This window comes from Penaeus monodon, chromosome 5, assembly GCF_015228065.2.
Source record: "Penaeus monodon isolate SGIC_2016 chromosome 5, NSTDA_Pmon_1, whole genome shotgun sequence".
Classification (NCBI taxonomy): Eukaryota; Metazoa; Arthropoda; class Malacostraca; order Decapoda; family Penaeidae; genus Penaeus; species Penaeus monodon.
In genome coordinates, this window is record NC_051390.1 from 6607919 (window position 1) to 6617918 (window position 10000).

A 10000-nucleotide genomic window follows, 5' to 3' on the forward strand; every position below is an offset into this window, starting at 1 on the left:
AGTTCCTGGTTTTATTTTGCGATTTCTTTTTAAATGGATGTTTTTTTTCTGTTCGTTTGTATTTAATATCTTTGGTATTTACTATATAATTCAACAAATACTCAATTTGTATTCTAAACAACACATACAAAAGTAATGAGAGAGAGAGAGCGATTAAAGTAGATATAAAAAGAAAGATTGAGATAGATAGCTAGACACATATACATACAGACAGAATGATAAATAGAGAAAGAGAGAGAGAGTAAAATCGAATACCACTCTCACCTCCGTTAAATGAGTTTTCACATGTGACGGTTCGCCTGGAGTTACTAATGACTGGGTCTGTGTCAAGGAGCGCCCCGTCGCCCGAATTAACCCCTAGGCGTCTGTTACCTTCGAATTCCATCCTTTGCCATCCCTTCTTCCCTTTGAAATTTCACCCTTGGCTATCCCCCATCTTTATCCATCCTCTCGTCCCTGTCAAATTTCCCCCCTTGGCCATGCTCCATCTTTAACCATCCTCTTAAATTTTCACGCTTGGCCATTGCCCATCTTTGTCCATCCTCTCTTCCCTGTTATTTTTTTCCTCTTGGCCATCCCCTATCTTTATCCATACTCTCTCTCCTTATCAATTTCACCCTTGGCCATCCCCTACCTCTATTCATCCTCTTTATTTTTATAAACTTTACCCTTTTCCATCCCCCATCTTTATCTCCGTGTCAAATTGATGCTTAGTTCTCCACATCTTACTGTTAAATGTGATTTCTTCAACTCTTTCATTCTCCTTTTTCCTTACTGTTAAATTCCACTTTTATCTATCTCCTCTTTCCTGTCAAATTTCATCCTTGTCAAATCCTTGTCTGGTTCCTCAGTCTACCGAATTCTATCTAAATAACACCACCTACTCTCCTAATTAATTCCTATTCCCTTACGCCCCCTTTCCTGTTAGATATTCTATATATCATATGTTTCCATCTTTCCTTCATTTATCATGACATTCGTCCAGAATTGCCTTTCTATTTGCGAGGAAATTGTCGAGGAGGAACTTTCATCAGATTTCTTACTTTCCAAAAAGTGAGTTATTAAGAGAGAGAGAGAGAGAGAGAGAGAGAGAGAGAGAGAGAGAGAGAGAGAGAGAGAGAGAGAGAGAGAGAGAGAGAGAGAGAGAGAGAGAGAGAGAAAGAGAAAAAAAGAGAAAACAAAAAGAAAAGAATCACCTGTTCAAGGACGTTCATCACAATCACCGTAATACACGAGAAACTGAACATTTACTCAGTGCTTTCCCAAAGCAGATACAGCTTGCTTGCCGATACCCTGTGGCTGACCTCTTCACTTTCTCCAGACCCTTAGGTGACAGGGGGCGGGATGCGGGGAGAACCAGGTGGCGTGGGCGGGCGGGCGTGAGTCTTAGGTGCCTGGGGTTTATTTACCCGACACGACTTATTCTTCAGATCGAGAAAGAAGAACAGGGAGTCTTGAAGGAGAATCTCGAGAGAGTTCTTAAATGTACGACATGCACGAGTGGTGTGAAATGAATTGACAAAATTTATGGTGTTTTCCAGGTCTTTGGTTTCTGTCTTGTTGAGTGGATTAGATTTGTTCTGTTATTAAAATCCCGAGTGTTTTTTGGTGTTTCAAGAAAATGTGCTGAAAGGAAAGGGATTATTATTTGTTTTGTTATCGTTTGTTATAATTTACGTTAGATATTGTTACGTTATTTTCTGTCTTTGATAAAAGGAAAAAGAGGATTTATTAATAATCATATCAAATAAATCTGAAATGAATGAGGTCCCTAAACTTCTTAAAAAAAGTCTGGTTATACTTTTAAACCTCATGATAAAAGTTTGTGATTTATATTCGAGACTTGAGGACATCCTGAATTCAAGCCAAAAGGGAAATAGGCTTCAGAGAATCTTCTCAAGATCGTAAAAGTTAGTTGTGTTGATGACCTCTTGCTTTCAAAACGAGAAATATGTCGTGAGCTGCAGGACCTTCCTACCTCTGCTTCTAAGTCCGTGGGAAAGCAATGACGATTTAATCAAATTATATTCCTGACGTGTCCGACATGCGAGAATGGTTGCCAGTTTTCTTGTAATGAAGAAAATCGGTTTAGATATTGTAGCGTGCAGTCATGCAAACACACATGCACAAGCAGACACACAAAAGCATTTTTTTTTCCCGTCTGTCCAAGAGACCATTTATTCATTTACTTCACGTTGATTTTGCCGTCTTAAGCCAGCAGACCTGGAGTAGGCCCCAGCACCTCACAAGCACCCCGATGGACTTAACCCAGTTAACGCAGTAGCGGCGGTCGTGACCAGATATTTCCTGTCATGTGACCCACACGGTGACTCACAGCGCGTCCTGCCTCACAACAAGGGGGGCTGATGGCGGCGGAATGGATACAGCGCGAATGACGAAGCCGGTATCGATGTCGGCAAAGGCGGCGACGACGGCTTTGTAATGAAAGCCTTCCGCCCGACGCGACTTCGGCTCCGTGGACGGGTCGGTCTCCCCGTAATGCGCTCTACCGTTACCCTGGGATCACGGGGTTCAGGGGAGCTTGGAAATAGCGGTGACTCAACTCAGCTCATTTCCATCGGGCTGTCACCTGCGATTGGCTTTGGTTGCTCACACGTGTTTGATTTGTTTCCACCTTCACGGATAGTCCTGTTCTGTGGCACTGTTAACGAATCTGTTCGACATTTGCTTCTGGATCACTCTTGAGGCCTACTCCACGGAACTTTCTACCCTCTATCGTTGCACTCTGCAATCGGGCTTTATGTTGCAAACTGAGTTGCTCCATATTGCGCTCCGGGTTATTCAACGTCAGCCCTTAAGCTCTTGCCAACTCGGCCTGCTTAACAGCCCAGAACTAATGAATCTTGAAAAGGTGTATGTAGTGCCCCGGGCCTCCCCCCTCCCCGCTCCTTTCCTGTGGGAGAAAATGCCGAGGGTAATTGCCGGAATTAATTTATTATGGCGCCATTTAGGGTGTGACAAGTAAAGGGTGTTCCTTTAATCTTGACCCTCACCCTTCTACCCTTTCATCCACCTGTCGCCCATATCCCTTTATTCACCCTTGTCCCATTCCTCCCCTGTTATTACCGCCATGACTGTCCGCGCCGTAAATATCGATGCATATACAGCCTTTTCCCTCTGTCTCGTGTTCCCTCCTGCGCTTCATGACCCTCAACGTCGAGGCCCGGATTTACAATAGGTTCGTACCCCTTTCTTCTCTCGTCCATCAAAAGGTGTCACGTTCGGCGGAATGATTTGTTTCCCGTGTCCGCCGTTCCGCTCCGTCACCTAGTCCGGTGTGCAGCACTCGAGGGCGCGGCGAAGAGTAATGACTCGTGAGTGACCCGCGGTTCACGCAGCCAGGACGAGCGGGGGTTGAACCAGAATTCAGAGAACTTGCGAACGAAGCTCCTGTGTTCTTTGGTTTTTGTCTCTTGCTTGGCTCGTGGGTGACGCTGGTTTATTTTTTGTTTCTATTCTTGTAGTTTCCCATTTATAAAATATTTCTCTTTTTTCCGTAAAGTGGAACGTCTTGGAGGTTCTAAAGAGGACAGAAAACCGAAGAATTGTCGCTCACCACCGACAAAAAACGGGAGTAGCTCAATATATACGATATGAACCCAATACGCCCGATCATCGTTCAAGGAGTACGTCGAGTGACAATGGAGAGAATAAAAACATAAACGCCGTTAACCATCTTAAGCGTCGATAAGCATAGCCCGAGTTCCAACGCCTGCACAATGTAACTGTTAAACGGGGAAGGGGCCGAGGATGGGAGACGGGAGGAGACCGCGAGTGAAAATACCCGAAGCCATGTTTTGTTAGCAACAGGCTTCGGGTGGTTTGCATCGCAGCCGAGAGTCCCGATGCTGGAATCTGGAGTTCGTGCTAACCTTTGCCATTTTTCCATCCTCTCCTCTCTCTCTCTCCTCTGCGGATGGAAGACAATGCGGAATAACGTTATGCTCGTTCCCTTGCCCTTTATTGCCACTCGCCGGTGAATGTTGCAGCCTCGGCGGTTTTGCAGGTTGCCAGAGAAACGAAATATGGAGAGGTCGTGAGGCTGGAATGGAGAAAGAAGAAAGGAGGGAAATTGAGAGGATAGGCAATAGGATGATGGAAAAGGAAGAGTAGAGGCGACGAGAAGGAAGAGGAGAGAGGCCAAGAGAGGGGTAGTACAGAAAACGTTTAAAGCGCAGGGGAAATGAGAAAGAAAGAGATAAAGAGAGATACTAACGAAGAGAAATCGGGAAAACGAACGACCAGCAAGGCGTGGAAAGACTTGCAAGACAACAATGCCGCCGCGCCTTTCACGTGACGTTATAAGAATCTAGCGAAGGAGTGGTCATACTTTCGTCATATCCACGTATACTATCCCAAAATATAATCTTTTAAATCGTTCACAACACGCACACGCACACACACATGCACAAGCAAACACACACACGCGCGCGCGCACACACATAAAAAACAAAAACAAAACACAAACACACAATCATGCACACATACATTTATGTATAGTACCTATGTATATGCAATAGTAAAGTCATTTATATAAACGCATACGTAAACACCCGCATCTGCAAATACACGTTAAAGTGTCTCTAGATATTCAAACATTGGCATATCCCTGTGTGTACTTGCATACGTGCGCGCGTGTGGGGCCATCCCATCATGACTGTCAGATATTACAGGAAGTAAATATTGTTTTTTTCCTTTTTTTCTTTTTCTTTTTATGCATATTTCACGTCCTGGGTATTTTTGTACACTTGGTGTTACTTTTTCCGTTGTTTGTTGTGGTTCGATAATCCGTATGACGTAATATGTGTTTGTGTATTAGTAAAAGTAATGTACATATTCTAAGACAACATTACTGTACGTATTTCTAATTGCAGTGATGATATGCATGTTCTAAAAGTCATCACAGATGTATTTTTAAAAAAACATTTTACGTAATCGAGTAACAAGTACATGCTAGTTAGACCATTAACCTTCTCATGCGTGTTTGTCTGCATGGCCCTTCAATGACGTCATTACCTTCATAAAAACAATCTTACTACGCCATTCACAATGATGAATAAGCCACTATACCTGACCACACAAGGTTAAGCCACTGTACACTAGACACTACGATGAGGCCACTGTATACTACACCTAGACCTTGTATTACACACTCACGGATAGAATAAAAGAATAAAAAAGCAAAAGGATAAATGGTGTTTTAGCATCTAAATAAAACACTAAATATCTTACCTGCTCTTTGCATCTTTCTTGTAAGTAACACCGCGGATAATATCGTTCGTGAAGGAAGTATGGCTGTGAATAGAAGGTGTTTCTGAAGGGTTGGTAATAAATAGAGGGATTTAAGACGTGGGAGGCAAAGAAACAGCCGTATTTTGGGTACACGAGCCGGGTAGATTTACGGCCATTTTGTTCGAGCGATAAGACCGATTACTCACGGATTAGGAGAGATTACTCGTTTACTCATCCTTTGTTTGGCCGAGAGAGCTTACTCAATGTTTGGCGAGGAGGAGGATTTGGTACAGAGGTTAACTAAACACCAAGGGGTTTTCTTGACGGTTTGAATATTAACCGGTATATAAAGAATATAGCCTCGTCTGTTTCTCGTCACTAAAGTTCGTCACTCAGTTTTGTTAATATGTGAACCGTCAGTTTCGAATCGTATCCGAAGCACATACAAGATTCGAAACTGGCGGTTCACATATTCGAAAACAAAAACCAAGTGGTGAACTTGAGAGTAGAGAGAACTAGACATTCTCATAATAAATGTGACGAAAAAGAAATGTATATTCCAACAACACATCGCCGATACCACCATTTTGCTTCCTTCTTAAACCTCCAACATTTTCTTCAACCTCCCCTTCCCCCCTCTACCTCTCGAGCTCATTCCTCTCCAGCATGACCTTGCTGGTCACTGAAGCTTGACAAATACCCCTCGTTTTTCCCCACAGGTCATCTCACTGCATTCTTCTGATTGACGTAATCTTTATCTACTCTCGGCGCAGCCATCATTAGGTCTTGGAATATTATTCTCTCTCTTCCTTCCTTCGTCTTTATGCTTCTCCCCGCCTCCCATCTCCCGCCCTTATCATTAGCGGTCTCTTTGCCGTCGCTCTTCCCCTTCGTCAACGGGATGCAATAACCATTTGGGCGTCGTGGGCGCGAGGGGCGGTGGTGGGCGGGAAAAGGAAATTCTCTCATCAAATTGAGATGTTTCAAGGTCGCCCAGTAGTGTCTGGCTTTTTTTATGTATCTTTATTGGTTTTGTATTCCGTCCAGAATTAAATTGAGTTATGAGTGCATTCACACACGAGTAAGTTCACGAACATACAGAGTAGGTACTAACGCTCATATCCACATAACCACACACACACACACACACACACACACACACACACACACACTCATTCACACAATCACACAGACACACGCACAAATAAACATACACGTACATACAAATACGCATATTCACACGCGCTCAAACACAAACACCATCAACCAACAGACACGAATACTCTTCTGCATAACAATATCCCCTCCCCCCCTAAAAAAGAGAGAGAGAGAAAAAAAAAATGCACCCTTACATTCCAACACGCGCAGTTACAATATCAGCTTAGCATCACTTTTTTTTTTTTTTTTGTTAGTGGCGCTCCCTGTGCCCATTCCTGCCATGACTGGTTGGGTCGTCGAGAAAGTTCGAGCGTCCGTAGCCCTTTCATTACTGCATAACTGAGGGAGACCTTCTTGCATGTCTGATACTTATTGCAGAATTCTGGCCTCGACTTTGCATTTTTTGTCTGTTTTGACAAGTAGGCCAATTTTTTTAAAATTTTTTTTTTCTGGTACTTTATTTCGAATTTCTGATTTCGATTTGCGCCTAATATCTCCCTTGACAAGTAGGAGCAGTCTCTCTATTTTCTTTTAATGTGAGCGCAATGTAATTATTTTCACAGTAAAAGGATCCATTTCTGTATTCTTAGAATTATTATTTGAACCAGTCTTTATATTAATATGAGGCTAGGATAATGGTTTCTATCATAGAGAAAGACCAAGGGAGACTATTATATTTTGGGATTCGCTTGGGACCAGATGTCGCGAAAATTCACACGGTTTTGTTCTGAGTATGATCATTGCAAATTACTCTGTGCAAAATTCTGTTTCCGTCGACGATCTGTAGCACTGGGGCGAGAAGAAGAAGAAGAAGAAGAAGAAGAAGAGAGAGAGAGAGAGAGAGAGAGAGAGAGAGAGAGAGAGAGAGAGAGAGAGAGAGAGAGAGAGAGAGAGAGAGAGAGAGAGAGAGAGAGAGAGAGAGAGAGAGAGAGAGAGATTTCTGAAATAGGCTTTTTGACGGCACAATGACAAGTGTTTCTTCAACGCCTATGGAGCGAAAGGCGGCCTAAAGGCACGATATATCAGGAGGGAGTCACTTTCTTACAAACGCTACGCAAGCTGCTGTTTGTCTAGCCTCAATGGGGGTCCTCGCTCAGACAGCAGTGACATGGACGAAGTATATGGTTGTACTTGTGTATAAGAAACAAGGAGAAAAGAATGACGATATACATACATACACGCACGCACATCTGCACACCCACAGACACACACACACACACACACACACACACACACACACACACACACACACACACACACACACACACACACACACACACACACACACACACACACACCCCGACTGGGAAAAACAAAGCGCAAACAGATTAACGGAAAGCACAAACGTTGAAGGAATAGCGGCGAAAGGAAGAAAGAAATAAAGCGAAGGAAGGGGAGGCAGAAGGAAGACCCCGAGGGACTTTGAGCGAAAATCTAAGGAAGAACACGAAAGAAAGAGAAAAAGAGTGGAATAGGAATAACGTAAAAAAAATAATAATAACGGTAATATAGATACTCAAATTGGGAGCATAATAAATGAAAAACGAGCAAACAAACAAAAGAACGAAGAAAGGAGGAATTAAAAAGACATACGCCACAGAGACAAGAGAAGAGAGAAAGAAAAAAGAGAGAGAGAGAAAAGGAGGGAGGATGGGAGGGAAGAAGCAACAGGAAGAAGAATAGCCTGAGGGAATTAGAGGAGGCACGAGACGCCTGGTGGACACACACACGCACGCACGCACGCACACACACACACACACACACACACACACACACACACACACACACACACACACACACACACACACACACATCAACAACACACACACACACACGCACACACACACAGAACGCCCAAGATGGTGACTGGGTGTGAGGAAGGGGTGGGGTGGGGTGGAGGTTACTATGGTGCTTCTTTCCCCCTTTCTCCCAGTGGCTTTGAATGGCACGTGGACTTGAAAGAAGAGGAGGAATAAGAGAGAAAAAGAAATGGGGAAGAACAATGATATATTGATAGTGTTTATTAAAACAGAAAAATAGTAAAAAAGAAAGAAAGAGAGAGAAAGGCAGATAGAGAGAAATATGGGGAAAAAAATATATATACATATATATACATGTATATGCATATAAGACAGAAAGAAACAAAAGAATGGGTAAAAATAAACATAAAAGTAACACGTCAAGGCAAGGAGAGAGACGGATAATAAGTACAACAGAAGAGAGAATGACGTGAAAGGTGAAACAGCAGATCCCATAAATTTTCCAACAGACAGACACTGACGGGGTTGCGGCCAAGGTTCCAGTTGGTCCAATTTATGGTTGGTTTGTGATACTTGAAAGTTTAATCCGTGTGTGAAAGGACGTTTAGTTATATTTGCCATATACGGATCGTTTTAGCTGTTGTTAAGAAGGGTATATAATTGCATATAGATATGATGTGTGTATGTGCGTGTGCGTGCGTGCGTGTGTGTGTGTGTGTGTGTGTGTGTGTGTGTGTGTGTGTGTGTGTGTGTGTGTGTGAAGAAAAAATAAATATGTAAGTCTTTTGTAATTATGTAATATGAAGTCACATAATAATTCCTCTCTCTTATCGTTTCAGAATCCCATGCACCTTCTGCCCCCACGACAGAATATTGACTGAGGTAAGGAGAGAGAGAGAGAGAGAGAGAGAGAGAGAGAGAGTGAGAGAGAGAGAGATGAACAGATAGATAGACAGAGTGAAGGAAAGCAGTACTAATTCAAATAAACAGTTTATATATTAATCCTAACCGAGTAGCCTATTTCTCATCCATATCAAATAGAAAGCCACATACCACCTTCCTCACACACCTGTCCATGAATCAAATAGCCCCAAAGAAATGAATGAAACCAGTAGTCTAGTGTAAAAAAAAGAAAAGCAAGATGAACATTCAACCAGGCTTGTACATTATTTCCATTGGTATTATCATTTCTTGTGTGATGATTCAGAAAGCCAGTGATGAAGAGGACGAGATTCAAATAATATATATTGAGGCATAGCGCTTGAGACTGGTCTAGCGGCATTGTTCATTTAATGTAGGTTATTTTTTTCTGAAGGAGTACATATTTTCTTCCAACAAACGCGTCACATGAAGGAGAAACAGAGACAGGAGGGTGTTATTTTTTTTCTTTCTTTCTTAACAGATATTGGAAACGCACCGTAACGTACACACTATTATCTGCAATAAGACAAACTATCTGTTTATGTTTGTTTCACTAGTAAGCTATCAATTACGGCAAACCAGGGATAAATCGTATTACCAGCAGCGTTATTAAAGAAGATAACATGCCACTCTAGCTCTAGCCCTTGAAAAAAAAATATGTATATGATGTCGCCAGTTATGCAGTCTAAGTAATGTTGTCGTGGAGACAAAATATCCTAATAAGAAAGAGAATGATAGGTACTATAGTGAATCTGTAGATATATAACTTCCCTCGGTATCGAGAGGTGAATATATGAAAATTAACTTTGAGTAAATACACAGTGAAATAATCTTACATTTCATGAATTACCGGCGGTATATATTTAAGCTTTGACACCCGATGCGAATGTCCACTTTACACGCTGAAA

General features: G+C 42.4%; 1 protein-coding gene across 1 annotated transcript in view; it reads left to right on the forward strand.

Annotated features, from left to right (window-relative positions):
* Positions 1-10000, forward strand: part of LOC119572914 (filaggrin-like) — a 136749-nt gene that overhangs the window by 108604 nt on the left and 18145 nt on the right. The window contains 1 exon segment of the mRNA XM_037919869.1: positions 9011-9053. The gene's annotated coding sequence lies outside the window, so the exon portion shown is untranslated.